This window comes from Rosa chinensis, chromosome 7 (assembly GCF_002994745.2).
Source record: "Rosa chinensis cultivar Old Blush chromosome 7, RchiOBHm-V2, whole genome shotgun sequence".
NCBI classification, from domain to species: domain Eukaryota; kingdom Viridiplantae; phylum Streptophyta; class Magnoliopsida; order Rosales; family Rosaceae; genus Rosa; species Rosa chinensis.
The window spans coordinates 62,894,627-62,911,086 of record NC_037094.1 but is presented as its reverse complement, the minus strand read 5'-3'; positions in this window follow the sequence as shown (position 1 = coordinate 62,911,086).

Here is a 16,460-nt window from a genome sequence, read left to right as displayed (position 1 = left end):
AATACCTTGACCCGACACGAACCCAACCCGACACGACCCATTGACAGCCCTAGTCGAAACCCTATTAATTTTCAACATTTCTTGATTGCCAAAAATAAAATGATTCGAACAATTATGGATCTCTTTTGATAGTAAAAGAGAAAAAATATTATGAAGTTTACATTTGGTTAATTTTCTTAATTGGAGATGAAGTTCTTGTTCTTATGGTTAATGTATAATGATGAATTAAGTTTCAAAAACATATAAGATTGTGAGCTGACTAGTATATTTGGTATTATCGTGTTGAACGAAACGTAAATGTCTCCTCTACATTTATATTTGGTGAGAATTAATGTCATATTCACGATAAGAGTTCAATTCTTTCTTTTCTCTACTCTATTTAAGAGGGAGTTGTATGGAGTCTACTTAGACATTGTGAATCCGTATCCACATTTTACTAAAGATTGCTATTAAAATTCCAACAGTGAGAAATGAAAGAGGGCAAATGAGTTATATACGTACAACATGCCCATCCCAAACATTTGGGATTCAAGCTTAGCTAGAGTGACATCAAAATTCAAACAAAGCTACTTAACAAATGAAAAACAGGATTGTCATGAAAGAAGCTAGATGGTTCCTCATAAGTTATTTTTGGACTGTCTACTATCTGTTTTATATATATAGGCCTGATCTACAGTGGTCGTCCACACTTCGCTAAAGTGTGGACGTCGACGCTTCTGCGGCGTTTCAGGTGGTGACGGCAGCTTAGGGCTTGCCGGATGGAGGCGGGAGGCATCCCATACTGTTTTGGGCAGCGGTCGAGGTCAGAGGAGATCGAGGTTGCAGATTCTGGGCAGCAACCTGACCTGCAGCGCTGCAACCTTGTCGCCGGCGACTCCACCAAACTGTAGACTGGTCCGTCCGACCCCTGGCCTCCGTCCAGCAAGCGACGCCGAGCCGTCGCGGCCTGAGCAGAGTTACAGCATCGACGCCCGTACTTTAGCGAAAGTGCGAACGTCCTCTCTCGATCGGCTTCGTGTGTGTGTGTGTGTGTGTGTGTGTGTGTGTGTGTGTGTGTGTGTGTGTGTGTGTGTGTATATAGGAATAATTTAGAGTTATTCCAAGAAAATCTATAGATTATTGTTCTATGTCTATATATATATATATATATGGGGAATTTGATTCTACACCCAAATTGACACACCTCTTTTAGAATAAACCCATCCATAAGAGTGTTTTAATATATACCCAAACCAATTAATTAAATTTATGCAAAATAAAAAACCTATTAAATAGACTAAATAATAAAACCCAATGTTGTTAAGAATTACTGAATCTGCCACTTTCAAATTCCCATTCACCTATTAAATAGGATTGATAATAAAATCCAATAATGTTGCTGATGGAAGTCGATCATGAAACGGCTGCCCATAGACGTCGCCCAGAATTACTTAACCCTTGATTTCAGCAATTGATAATTCTCCTCTGGATTGGAGGTTACGTAACTTCACATTGAAAAGTGTAATATGCACATTCAAAGTTGGTGTCAATATCTCTACAAGCTTGTGATATAAATGGATTGCACAATCAGAGATTGGTGGGTTGTCTGTGTTCGACAGCATATCCGATTGGTACGGTTGATGAGTATTGTGATTGCTATCTATTCAAAAGGTGTGTGTGCTCCTGACGAAGAGGTATTTGTTTTGTGATCATTCTAGGTTTTTGATATTGAGTAGGTATGATAGACTATACAAGTTCTTGATTGCAGGTTTTTGTTTCATCTTCTTATTTCTCAATAGATACTACAAGTTAATTTTGATGGCTAAAGAGTACACCCACCTGGAATTTAGGTGCGACCTTCTCAAGTTTGGATGTGTTATGACCGACGAGTTAAGGGCTGAAATTACTGAAGTGAAGCTTGATCTGATTGCACCCTCCATCATCTACAATAAGTCAATAACATGGACCCTATTATGGAAAATTAATGAACATGGAATATTGATTCTATACCTACGCCTATTGGAATGGGGAATCAAATTTCATTCAAAAAAAGGGAAAAAAAAGAAAAGCAAAATGACATACCTTGATGAGAGGATGTTTAATCACTACATGATAGGAATACCTCCACAAAAGGATGTTTAATCAGATTGAGAAATCTACGAAATCTAATAGCAATATCTACACAACCACATCTACTTAAAAATAGCAAATATAAAGATCAAATCTGAAAGGAAGAGATATACAATAATTAAGACAATTAATCTTTTTAAATAAGGAATATCTACACAAACATATCTACTAAAAAATGATTAAGGCAATTGATCACGTTGACATATTTAATAATAGGATTATCTACACAAACATATCTACTAAAAAATGGCAAATATATAGGTCAAATAAAAAAGGAAGAGATATGCAATAATTAAGGCAAGTAATCGTTTTTAAATCAGGAAAAATAAATTGATGGTATTAAATTCTAATTTGTGTTTATAACTGATGCCATATTTAAATTTAAAAAAAACACCTATATTTGAGGAATTTTTTCCTTCTTCGACGAGAAGGGTAAAATAGTCAAACTAAAAATAAAAGAAAAAAACTTAATTATAGACTTAAAACCTATACGGTAGGTTTAATTATGTGAATGGGTGTAGATTAAAAGAAAACATATGATTGGGTTTCCCTTAAAAGGAGCTTCATTTTTTGGGTTTTTTTCTAATTTTCTCTATATATATATATATATATATATATAGGAATAATTTAGAGTTATTCCAAGAAAATCTATCGATTATTGTTCTATGTCAATTTTCTTGGATGATAGTATAATCCCATGTTTTTGGAATTTACTACATAGAATTTGAAGATGTTTTTTATGATCTTCTCTGTTTTTAGAGAAAATTAAGATATCGTCTATGTAGACAACACAGAAATCTTTAAGGTCTTTAAAGATACTGTCCATCCATCTTTGGAATACCTGAGGGGCAATGTTTAACTCGAAAGGCATAACATTCCAGTGGTAGTGTCCACATGGAGTACTAAAGGCAATTAATGGTTTTGACTCCTTTGTTAGTTTTAGTTGCCAAAATCCTGAGTTACAATCAAATTTACTAAAAATTTTAGCTCCTTTGGTTTGATTGATTAAAACATCTTTTCGAGGGATAAAGTATCCATCGAACTCTAATTGCTCATTTAACCGCTTATAGTTGATTACCATACGTGCTTTTCCTCTTTTAATTTCTGCATGGTTTCTTACCATAAATGCAGGACTAGAGTGTGGGCTTATAGTTTCTTCTATGAGATTCTTTTCCTTTAACTCTTTTATTTGAATATGAAATTCATTGATATCCTGTTTGGTATAGATCATTGGTTTGACCCGTATTATCACTTCAGGATTTCAAAGTTTAAGTGCACAATATCTTGGACTTTTTATCCAGAGCTTTAATGGATCTTCACTAAAGTTTTCTTCTAGAACTTTATATACCCAGTGTGTTTCACTAAGTACGTGAAGTTTTGTTTCTCCAAATTTTGTAGAGTAGTTAGGTTTGGTAGGTTTTGTATTGTCTAATGTCCTTCTTCATTACAAATGTAGCATCGCACTTTTTATGTTTAAGATTTTTTCCCATCTGCTTTTTCTTTCTGATGTACTTTTTCTTTTTTGAAAATTTTTTCTTTTTAAATGGCTTCCATTTATATCTTCTCTTTTTCAAAGATGTAGTATTGAGTCAAAGTCTTTAAAGTTGGTTAATAAATTTAATTTTTGTAGTTTTCCTTCTGGAGATCCTTCCCACTGTTTTAACCACTGCAAAATGTCTCCTTGCAATGTTGCTGCTATGTAATCTAAGAATCTTTCTTTTGTCCATGTGTTTTTATAATTAGTTATTAGAATGGACATGGATTGTGCCCAGTTTTCTATTGTTTTTTCTTGATCTTTAAAAGGTATATGAGTTAGATCAAGATATGTCCCGTTTTGGGCCACTGTTTGTTTATTCATATCGTCTCTTCTGGTATAAGTTGGACTTGGTTGGTCCATAGGTTCATTTTTTATTCCAGAAGATGAAGCATAATTTGTCGTTTTAATAAAATCATCATAAGTGTCATCTTGAGTGTTTCTCAAGTATTCTGAATTCAAAAGCTTCTTCGTTAGTAAACTCTGGAAGAGATTCTTTAGCATTTCTTTTCTTTTGAGTGTCAGAAGTTTTTTCTTCTGTGTCAGTGTCTTCATCACTTAAAGTATTTATTTCATTTTCATCTTCTTGTGACTGAAGATGTTGTTTCATCTTCTGACAACATATTAATGTTATAGTTGAAATAAGAGAGCAAGTTTTCATATTCTAAACAAGTTGTTCTTATTTGGTTTAAAATATGATTTCTTTCTTCAATTGTTGACTGAGGATCCTTATAGATTGTTTTCCAATAGTCTAATACTTCAACTATATTATTATATTCATCTTGATTTGGTTCTTTGTTTTGAAGAACCATTACTTCTTCTGTTCCGTAGAACAGTCTGGGGATTTGGTTATCTCCATGGTAACTCATCACATCTTGTTGTAAAATAAGAGTATTAACTGTTTTAGTTAACTCTTGTATTTGTTCTTTAGTCTCTGTTTTGAGATCTATGTCTACAATTTGAGCAAGAGATTGAATTTTTTGTTCAATCTTGCTTGTTGTAGTACTTAAATTAGAAAGTTGTTGTTCATCAACTTTTTCACTATGTGTTTTTTGATTTTTTGATTGCATATGTAACATATCACAAATAGAATTTACAGTACTACTAAGAACAGAAATATCCTTATTATAATTTTTTGGAATATGTAAAGTATGATCATAATTTTGTTCATCATATAAACATTCTAAGGGTTCTGTTACAAAAAGTTTCGCCATTAATATTTCATAGATGGTACCTAAAACCGGTTCTCTCAGGTGCTTAAGACCGATTCCCAGAAAGCCTGACAACCACCACTTGGTTTATACGGCTATGTAGGGATATGAGCTTTGAGAGAGTATGGGTTTTACTATGAAATATGAGTGACAAATCTTTCTATAACAAGATTTTAGTTTTAACAGATGAACAAGGTAATAAAATAACAAGATAATAGACAAAAAGTAATTTACATAGTAAGAACACCTACTGGATGGATATGTTGCTTGAGTTTCCTCAAGCTTGAAGCTTGATCACTATATACAAACTAGATCTTGAGTAGTTCTAGCTCTGATACCACTTACACACTTACATAAAAGGAGAAATTTTATTTATATACCTGTGGATCATAACTCCCAGGATTTAGCAATCCTGTGGAGAACAATTCATGAGCTAACCAGGCTCCCTCAAACATCAGTAAAAGAATTAGATAGAAATATTGTTGAATTGTTTATATATATAAATATATATATATATATATATATATATATATATATATACAGATCCGATCCAGAGCGGAGCTCCACTTTGGAATTAACGTGTGAAGTTCGAGTTTTGGGTCACTTTTCGGTCGCATATCCACATCTCAACCGTTCAGTTTTTAGGTACTAGTGTATAGATCATCTCTGCAAATTTTCAACCAAATTGATGATCGTTAAGGTATCTAACTCGCTTAAACCAATGGACGGACTGAATCTGTCAACCTGAACCGTACTAGCTTTAAGGCAGTTATCAATACCTTAACGATCATCATTTTGGCTGAAAATTTGCAGAGACGATCTATACACTAGTACCTAAAAACTGAACGGTCGAGATGTGGATATGCGACCGAAAAGTGACCAAAAACTCGAACTTCACAAGTTAATTTTCAAAGCGGAGCTCCGCTCTGGATAGGATCTGTATATATATATATATATATATATATATATATATATATATATATATATATATATAGACATACAGGGCCCTTCTAGTAAGGGATCCCTTTTCTAGGGATAGGGCATTAGACCACTTTTCGATCATATTTTGGCATCTCAACCGTTTAGTTTTAGGTCCTAATGTGTAGATCACCTCTGTAAATTTTCAGCCAAATTGATTATCGTTAAGGCATTCAAAACAGCGATTTACAATTATATGTATGAACGGTTCAAGTTGGACAAATTCGGTTCGTCCATTGATTTAGTCTAGTTCGATACCTTAACGATCACCAATTTGACTGAAAATTTGTAGAGGTGGTCTACACATTAGGACCTAAAAACTAAACGGTTGAGATTACAAAATGTAATAGAAAAGTTGATCTAATGCCTTATCCCTATAAAAGACCAAAAAAGGGATCCCTTAGTGGAATGGCCATATATATATATATATATATATATATATATATATATATATATATATATATATATATATATATATACAGATCCTATCCAGAGCGGAGCTCCGCTTTGATATTAACGTGTGGAGTTCGAGTTTTGGGTCACTTTTCGGTCTCATATCCATATCTCGACCGTTCAGGTTTTAGGTGCTAGTGTATAGATCATCTCTGCAAATTTTCAGCCAAACTGATGATCGTTAAGGTATCTAACTCGCTTAAACCAATGGACGGACTGAATCTGTCAACCTGAACCGTACTAGTTTTAAGGCAATTATCAATGCCTTAATGATCATCATTTTGGCTGAAAATTTACAGAGACGATCTATGCACTAATACCTAAAAACTGAATGGTCGAGATGTAGATAGGCGACCGAAAAGTGACCAAAAACTAGAACTTCACACGTTGATTTTCAAAGCGGAGCTCCGCTCTGGATAGGATATATATATATATATATATATATATGATTGTCAACTATCTGTTTCTCAACATCTGCAAAATGCATTCTAAATTCCAGGTATCTTCGCTGTCTGGTGAATCCTCTTTCCCCTGTGAGTCGTCGTTCCCTTGTGAAAAGTCAAGTGTTGTGTAAGTCTGGATACCAATTTACCAATGCCGTGTCTGCTACAATCCAACCCCAAACTGTTTTGGGCAGCGATCGAGGTCGGAGGAGATCGAGGTTGCAAGTTCTGGGTAGTAACCTGACCTGTAGCACTGCAACCTCGTCTCCGGCGACTCCACCCGACTGCAGACTGGTCCGTCCGACCCCTGGCCTCCGTCCAGCAAGCGGCGCCGCGCCGTCGCGACCTTAGCAGAGCTACAGCGTCGACGTCCGCACTCCTCTCTTGATCGGCTCCGTATATGTGTGTGTGTGTGTGTGTGTGTGTGACTGTCAACTATCTGTTTCTCAACATCTGCAAAATGCATTCTGGATATCTTCGCTGTCTGGTGAATCCTCTTTCCCCTGTGAGTCCTCATTCCCTTGCGAAAAGTCAAGTGTTGTGTAAGTCTGGATACCAATGCCGTGTCTGCTACAATCCAACCCCACCCTCCGACCCCCCCCTGCCCCCCCCCCCCCCCCCTCGCTGTGTTGTCTCACTTCCTTTTTATGCTCAGCGATTTCAACCTCTTCCTTTTAAAACTCGAATGTGGCATGTCCTTGCGCTTACTGTCTATTGTGTGTTGTATTGACTGTAAATCCTGGTGGAGCAGTAATGGCTTCCGATTTAGATTGACATCTTCGAAGAGGTCTTCTCCTGTGGAGGTTTATTCTTCCCCGTCTCCACAGCTTGTCTAGGACACGGAGCAAGGTCTGGGGGTAATCCAAGTTGATTTGTTCACCATATGTGGAGTTCCAAAAGGTGATGGTTGGCTGAAATTGACAGTTTTGAGTGATAAAGAGTTTTCTCAAGGATGGAGGCCTGGAGTTTGAGAAATGCATAATCAAAGACTCTTGGAGGCTGACTTCGTCTTAAACAATTAAGCATTTCGGTCCATAGGAGTTGAAATTGCTCACTAGTGCCCTCATCCTGCATTTCCATGCATGAATCCCAGCCACTCAAGCAGTGGACATATGAAAGTACAGATGCAAAGTTAAACACTATAAGCTCTGCTTGAAAGCTGAAAAGAAAATTCCATATTTATCCAACAATAAAGAAATGCAAAACAATAAATGAAACATTTGGAGAATTCAATATCTTGATCAGTAACCCCATTAGAAGATACAAATATTAAAGCAACTTCTTTAGGACACACATGAAACACACTAGTAAAAAAAATTCCTACACGTATGGGGCTTCAATTTTTCAAACAAACTGTTCAGTTTCTTCAATAAAAAGAATCGTAGACACTCATTTTCGTTTAATAACTAATTTGAGCAGATGCGTTTCACTTTATCTAGTACCAACTATTATCTGAAATTGCTTCAAATTGGGAGAAAATGAAACGAGACACAGAGCACGTGACATTATACCAAGAAGCACACACCTCAAAGAAGGAAACGAGATGCTGCTTCAAGTGAAGGGACCTGATGAAGAGTGCCAATGTAGAATATAACCTGCAACTTTCACAGGAAATAGAGACATTGACATTCCTGGAACTGTACAACTAATATCAGAAAAAAAGAAAAACGAAAGAGAGATATAGTGAAGGTTAAATGTGACCTCAAATATAGAGATATATAAAAACTTCCATTCACACCTCAAATATAGAGGAAAAAGAAATTTTCTTGTGAATTTCCATTACATCCATTCATGTTTAAATAATGATTAAATACTTGTTACTCCTTATAAAATAATTTAGTCTCTCGCCTTCTAAATTAAACAGGTTAGTCCTTAATCTCTCAATTCTCATACAAAAGGTCCATTCTGTTAACTAGTAGAAAAGAATACTTCAATTCAGGGTTAATTTGATGATTCTATTCATCCCATAATGAGGGTATACATACAAGTACAAAGGAGTAGTCTAACTCTAATAAGAAACAATCTTTCCATAATTACAGGATATCCTAATTAAATAAAATCCTAATTATATATAGATTTACAGCGATTCTACACTCCTCCTCAAGTTGGTGCATAGATGTCTATCATGCCCAACTTGTCAACTGAGCTGTCAAATACCTTCCTAGACACTCCTTTAGTAAGAACATCAGCTAATTGCTCCTCTGAGTTTACAAATGGAAAGCGAATAACCTTTCTGTCAAGAATTTCTTTAATAAAATGACGGTCAACCTCCACATGCTTTGTTCTATCATGCTGAACTGGATTATGTGCAATCTCAATGGCAGCTGTATTATCACAATGCAAATCCATAGGCTTTTTAAGCTTGTAACCCAGATCTTTCAAGACATTATGAATCCATAACATTTCACAGACTTTGTGTGCCATACCTCAGAACTCAGCTTCTGCACTTGATCTGGCAACAACTTTCTGCTTTTTGCTATGCCAAGTGACAAGGTTCCCTCCAACAAAAGTGAAGTACCCAGATGTAGAACGTCTGTCAATTTTATCACCAGCCTAATCTGCATCTGTATACCCAACAACTTCCAATTCATCTTTTTTCTGAAACAGTAACCCTTTACCTGGCCATATTCAAGTACTTCAAAATACGAAAGACTGCATCTATATGCTCTTAACTAGGACAATGCATAACAACACTCACAGCATAAGCAATATCAGGTCTAGTATGTGAAAGATAAATCAACCTTTCTACAAGAAGTTGATACCTCCCTTTATCAGTTGGAACTTGATCAGGATAGATAGCAAGTCCGTGATTCATCTCAAAGGGTGTCTCGATGGGTCTGCAGTCCAGCATCCCCTTTTCAGCAAGTAAATCAAGAACATATTTCCTCTGTGAAAGTGAAATCCCCTTCTTAGACCTTGCAACTTCAATACCCAAAAAATACTTCAGTTGTCCCAGATCCTTCATTTCAAACTCCCTGGACAAATACTTTTGCAATTCATTTATCTCTTTCGGATCATCCTCTGTAACAATCATGTCGTCAACATACACAATAAGAGCTGTAACCTTACCATTCTTGCGCTTGATGAACAAGGTATGGTCAAAATTGCTCTGTCTGTATCCAAAGGCTTTCATGGACTTTGAAAATCTTCCAAACCAAGCTCTTGGAGACTGCTTTAGGCCATACAAAGACTTCTTCAATTTACACACCTTGCCAATGTCACTTAGGAAATTCTTAACACCTGGGGGCACATCCATGTACACTTCTTCCTCCAAATTCCCATTAAGAAACGCATTCTTCACATCAAACTGGTGCAAGGGCCAATCTTTGTTTGCTGCAAGTGAGATTAGAATCCGCACAGTATTAATCTTTGCCACAGGTGCAAAAGTCTCCTCATAATCAATCCCATAGCGTTGTGTATATCCTTTGGCAACCAACCTCGCCTTGTATCTATTAATAGTTCCATATGCATTAAGCTTCAGAGTAAATACCCAACAACATCCTACAGTCTTATTTCCAACCGGCATAGGTACTAGCTCCCATGTTGCATTCTTTTGAAGAGTTTCCAATTCTTCATTCATTGCCTTTGTCCATTTTGGATCCATCAATACATCCTGCACGTTACTAGGAATAGATACAGTAGATAATTGATCAACAACAAGTGCATGTGACCCAGAAATCCTATGGTTAGACATAAAATTAGCTATAGGGTATTTAGCTTTGGCTTTGATATCTGGTTCATATTGTTTCTTAGGAATTCCCTTGGTAACCCTTTGTGATTTCCTAGGTTCGACATTGTCTAACCCAGAGGACTCATTAAAGTTTAGGGGTACCTGAGGTGGATCATTCTGACCGGGATCTTCAGTTGGTGATGCAGAAAGGGGAATATCTTGTGTGTGAGCTTCAGATACGTCTTGATTTTGATTCAAACTATTCAGGAAAGTCGTCTCTTCTGTCTCGGAACTCACAACACTCTGTTCGGCAGTTACATTTTCTATTTCGGAATTCGAGACACTTCGTTCGGCAGTCGCATTTTCTGTTTCGGAATTTGAAACACTTCGTTCGGTAGTCGCATTGTCTGTTTCGGAATTCACAATGCTCTGTTCGACAACTGCATTTTCTGTTTCCGAATTTCTACCTTCAAATCTATCCTCCAAATTTTCCAAGTCTTCAAAGACATCAAAATCAATAATAGAACGAGGATTCCCTTCACAACCTCTCTCCCCCTGAAGGGAAGACTGAGAAGCTCCCCCTGAGTAATAAGGCTCGGATTCACGAAAAGCAACATCAAGAGAGACATGTATAGTGCCAGTAAGAGAATCATAACACCGATAACCCTTCTGGAAGTCAGCATAACCAACAAAGATACACTTACGGGAACAGGAATCAAGCTTGCTGCGTTGAGGCTTGGGAATATGAACATAGGCTGTGCACCCAAACACCCGGGGCTCCAAATTAGGCATAGAAGGGATGGTCAAAAGTGTATGAAGCTTCTGATGAGGATTCTGAAACTCAATCACCCGTGAAGGAGTACGGTTGATAAGATATGCTGCTGATTTTACTGCTTCTCCCCAATAGGACCGAGGTACATTCATGCCAAACAAGGAAGCACGAACAACTTCCATTAACTGCATGTTCTTCCGTTCTGCTAAACCATTCTGTTGAGGAGTATAAGAATTGGAGGTCTGATGACGAATTCCATGTGACCGGCAAAACTCAATCATAGGGCCATTCACAAACTCTCCACCATTGTCAGACTGAAACACTCTAATGGATTTTTGATACTGAGTTGTCATCATTTTGTGAAATTCGGTAAACATCCCAAATACATCACTCTTATTCTTCAGTAGTGATACCCATGTCATGCGAGTACAATCATCAATAAACGTTACATATATCGAGCTCCAGAAAGAGAAGGAATTTTCACAGGACCCCAGACATCAGAGTGAATTTTCATAAAAGGAACAGGACTTTTATTAAGACTTGGTGAATATGAAACACGGTGGCTCTTGGCTAGTTCACAAATGTCACAATGGAAATCCAAATCACTGACAACAAAAAACAAATGAGGTTGCAGCTTCTTAAGATAACTAAAAGATAGATGACCTAAACGGCGATGCCATAACCATACAGCTTCCTTCGCATTCTCTACCCCATTGATCTGATTAGCTTGCCCCAAAAGATGCTTCTGGGTCTCTCCAGTCTCTGTCAGATCCAAGTAGTACAATTTCCCCCTTCTAACACCATAACCAAGGATCCGCCGAGTCAGAATGTCCTAAAACACACAGAACGACGGATAGAAGGTCACAATACATGCAAGAGCTAAAATAATTTGACCAACAGACAGGAGATTATAAGCTAGTGATGGAACAACTAAGACAGATTCAAGGGTTAATGTATCAGATAAAACAATAGAACCTTCTCCAGTGACCGGAGTTGGAGTACCATCAGCAGTAGAGACAACAACTTGAGGGGAATGTCTAAGGTTTTTCACAAGATTAGGGTCATTGGTCATATGATCAAATGCACATGTATCAATTATCCATGTATTATTCAAAGTAACCTTACCCTTCATACCTGATTGCGCTACATTAGCGGAGGCATTGTCTAGATGCTCTTCCTCTGTAGTAGCAATGGCGGCCTTGCCCAGATTCTTTCGTGGTTTCTTGGTGAAGTCCCACCAATTAGGGTAACCAATCACTTCATAGCACCGCTCTTTTCTATGACCTAGTTCCCCACACACAATGCACTTTCCATTTGCATATGGATTTGGTTTACCTAGAGGACGATGTGAAGAAGGACTTGAGAAGCCTGGAGGAGGACTTGGTTTGCGTTGGACAGCCATAACAGAAGATTCAGTAGGTATCGAATGCCTCATAGCCTGTTTCTCTGATTGGACCTTGCGAATGTAAGCATAGCTATGCTCCAAAGAGAATTTAGGTTCCTTGCGCAGGATTTCTCCACGCACCTGATCATACTCTAGGTCAAGTCCACTCAAAAACATGTGAACACGCATCCGGGACATCGCTGAGGTCTCTTGAACTACAGCTGCAACATTATCATTCTGAGAGGCCACCCTTTGATCAATCTCCTGGAACATCGTCACTAACTCATTATAGTAGGTAGGAATATGCCGTCCATTTTGCTTTGCTTCAAAACACTTCTTGTTCAATTCAAAGATCCGGGTTTCATTAGAATCATCATAAAAAGTTTTCTCTACAGCTTCCCAAATATCTTTTGCAGTAGGGAGACGAATATACCTGTTCATAAGAGAGGACTCCATGGAGTCAATGAGCCAACTTTTCACCTTTTCATTGTCCGTGACCCAAGCTTCATACTCTGCAGAATTTATGGTGGGTTCAGCCTTCACACCGGTCAGATAACCAACCTTCCCTCGTGCTCCAATGCGAATCTGCATGAGAGGAGCCCATATGGTGTGTAGTTGGATTCATTCAAGACAACACTTGTTGGGAACGCAGAGTTGTCTTGTTGGGTGGTGTAGTGGTGATGGATGACTTGTGAGGATGACACCATTGCTTTCTCGGGATTTGACTATTCGCCTTCAATTACAGGTCCGGCCATTAAGGAATTCGGGATTTTTGCAGGATTGGGTTTTCTAGGGTTTCAACGTTTAGAATTCAATGGTGGTGGTATGCAGCGGTTTGTGGTGTTCTTCAGGATTCAAGATTCAAAGGATGCAGCACAAGTTCAAAGGATTGAACCTGCTTTGATACCAAGTAGAAAAGAATACTTCAATTCAGGGTTAATTCGATGATTCTATTCATCCCACAATGAGGGTATATATACAAGTACAAAGGAGTAGTCTAACTCTAATAGGAAACAATCTTTCCGTAATTACAGGATATCCTAATTAAATAAAATCCTAATTACATATAGATTTACAGCGATTCTACATAACTCTCCGTCTAAAACTTCTGTTATGTCGTTGACATGGCTGTTTCTGCCTTGTCAACTCAACTCGATGGGACCTATATAAAGATAAATACCTATTATAACCCTGAGTTCCTCCCCATTTATTTTATTTTTTAATTCTTTTTCTTTTTTCTCAATGCTTCCCTTCTTCATCTTCCTCTACCCGAACGCCGGAAAACAACGGCCATCTTGCTCGCTTGAGTCTGTATCACCAAGAACAAAGCTAAGATTGTCTCCAATATCCACCATCTAGAACACCACCAAAAAGCACACAAATTAATCAAAACCAACCACAAAAAAAAATAGTCTATCAAGGAACTAATTCTTAATTATACTCCAAAACTTGGTCAGCAATCAAAACCCAGGTCATCATAAAGTTCAAACCTTTCTATTCATTGACTAACATCCTTTGATTCCAGTACTTCATATTGACCAAAAAGGAAATGTTGAAATAAAAAATTTGAATAAATAACACCCTTCAATTCTAATAAAGTTCATACCTTTATGTTCATAAGAAGAATCAGAGCTTGAGCAACATGCAATCTGAGACTAGAGGGAAGCGTTTGAGAGGAGGAGTGGAGAAACTCAGAGAGCTATGAGGGACATTGGTCCAATTGGGCTAGGTAAAAGGGGGTGACATGGACCAGAAACATTTCCAAGTCGGCGAGGTCCTTGGCCATGGTGAGGTCGCTGTCGCCGCTGCCGGTGAGGGATTTGAATCCGAAATCAGCGTATTGCTTGAAGAGCTCTAGGGACGACTTTAATTGGTTGTGCACTAGAAGCAGCTCCATTTTGTACCCTTCCGGGTCGCACTTCATCTTGGATTGAAGTGTCGGCAAGCTCATCCTTTTGGAGCTTCGACCCGAGGGACGAGAGGAGCTCTGGCGAGAGGCCGGTCATGTAGTAGGAAGTCATTTTAGGGTCTTGTCTTAGCGCCTCCTAAAACAAAAAAGAAAATGGGAAGATAATCGTTGTTTTCCAGCGTTCGGGTAGAGGATGATGAAGAAGGTAAGCAAAGAAGATAAAAAGAATAAAAAATTCAAAAGTAAAAGGGTTTTTGTCCATTTACCCCATTTCTAGGGATTTTTTTCCCACTTACACCATTAAGTTTTTTTAATTCCTTCTTACCCAATACACTCTAAGAGAGTTTTCCCTAACACCCCATTAAGATTTTTTTTTAAAATTTTTTTTTAATACCATTTTACCCCTCACCTCTTTGTTACTTAAAGAGAGAGAGAGAATGGAAGAGAGAGAAACCATAGGAGACTTTGCCGGAGCCCGTCACCGGCCGCCGGAATCCGGTCACCGGTGGCCAGAATCGTGCCAACTTTTGCAGGAATCCTGTTGCCTGTCGTCTGATTCCGGCCAACTTTCGCCGGATTCCGGTCACCGGCCGCCGCCCATTGGACCTTTCAGAAAACCTCACCAGAAATATTTATTATCCTAATAGACATCTATTGCCCACCAATAAAGGGGCAATAGACCTCTATTGCCCCCAATAGGCGTCTATCAACCATGTATTGCCCCCCAATAGAACTTTTGGTCTATTGCCCCTCCATATGACTTTTGTTTGCGGGAATTAAAATTAATTTTCCTAAAATTAGACAAATAAAACTTTGATTAAAGAAAAAATACTAAAAGATTACATCAATTTAAAACATCTATTGCCCCCCAATAGATGTCTATTGGCTCCCAATAAAAACTTTTTTTTTTCTTTCTTTCTGGGCTTCTGCCATATTTTATCACAAAAAAAAAAAAAAAAAAACTGGTTTGGGCACCCATAAACTAATCTGGGCACCCAGAAATTGATTTGCAGTCGAACTCAGACCCACCAATCCTCCGGTGAGTCGACCTCTCCCAGGGGACCTACGACGCCTTCAACAATGACGCCAACTCCAAGTTCGCATGGTCCAGCCGCTACGGCCCTGCCTCCTTCTTCGACAAAGTGATGCTCCAAGATGCCACCAACTGCGAAATCGCTTCCTTCCTCTAATCCACTGCACGGGCCAGCGTCCCAGAGGCCTTCCTCCTCCACTCTATGTCCCACGAGTTGTGGGACCACGAGATCTGAGTTCTCCACCGACGAGGTAGCTCTGACTAGAGCTTCTTTATCTTCTTCAGGCAAGGCGGCAGAGAGAGAAAGAGAGAGAGAGATAGAGAGAGGAAAAAGAAGCCGAAGTCAGAGCCAGCAGAGAGAGAGATTGAGGTGAAAGTGAGAGGAGGGATGGCCGGCGATATCGTCCTAGTCAGTCTGTGCCGGAAGTCGTCTGCCGTTGTGACCGAGTCGGAGAGAGAGAGATCGAGGTGTGAGAGAGAGAAGACGTTTGAAGATTGAAATGGCACGATGTAAATTCATTAATTAGGTTAGGGCAAAATTGTCATTTTGTTTTAAATTGGGTTAGTGAGAATAAAAATCTATTGCTGGGGTAAGTGGGATAATTTTTCTCATTTTGGGGCTTTTGGTCAAGGACCCAAAGTAAAATAAATAAGAAGGAACTTAGGAAGCAAGTCCACCCGTTGAGGTTGGCAGGTCAATACTATTCACTGCTTTTTACCTTTCATTTCCACCATTTTTCTTGATTAGTCAGATACTGTTCATAAAAAGTCACCGAATGTCAGTTGGCAGGTCAAGAAATTGACCCAGAAAGTGACACAGAGTGATTTTTTGTGAACAGTATCTGGCTGGTCAAGAAAAAGGGTGGAAATGAAAGGCAAAAAGCAGTGAATAGTATTGACCTGCCAACCTCAACGGGTGGACTTGCTCTAATAGGTTTCTACCTTTAAAATGGGTCACACCAAG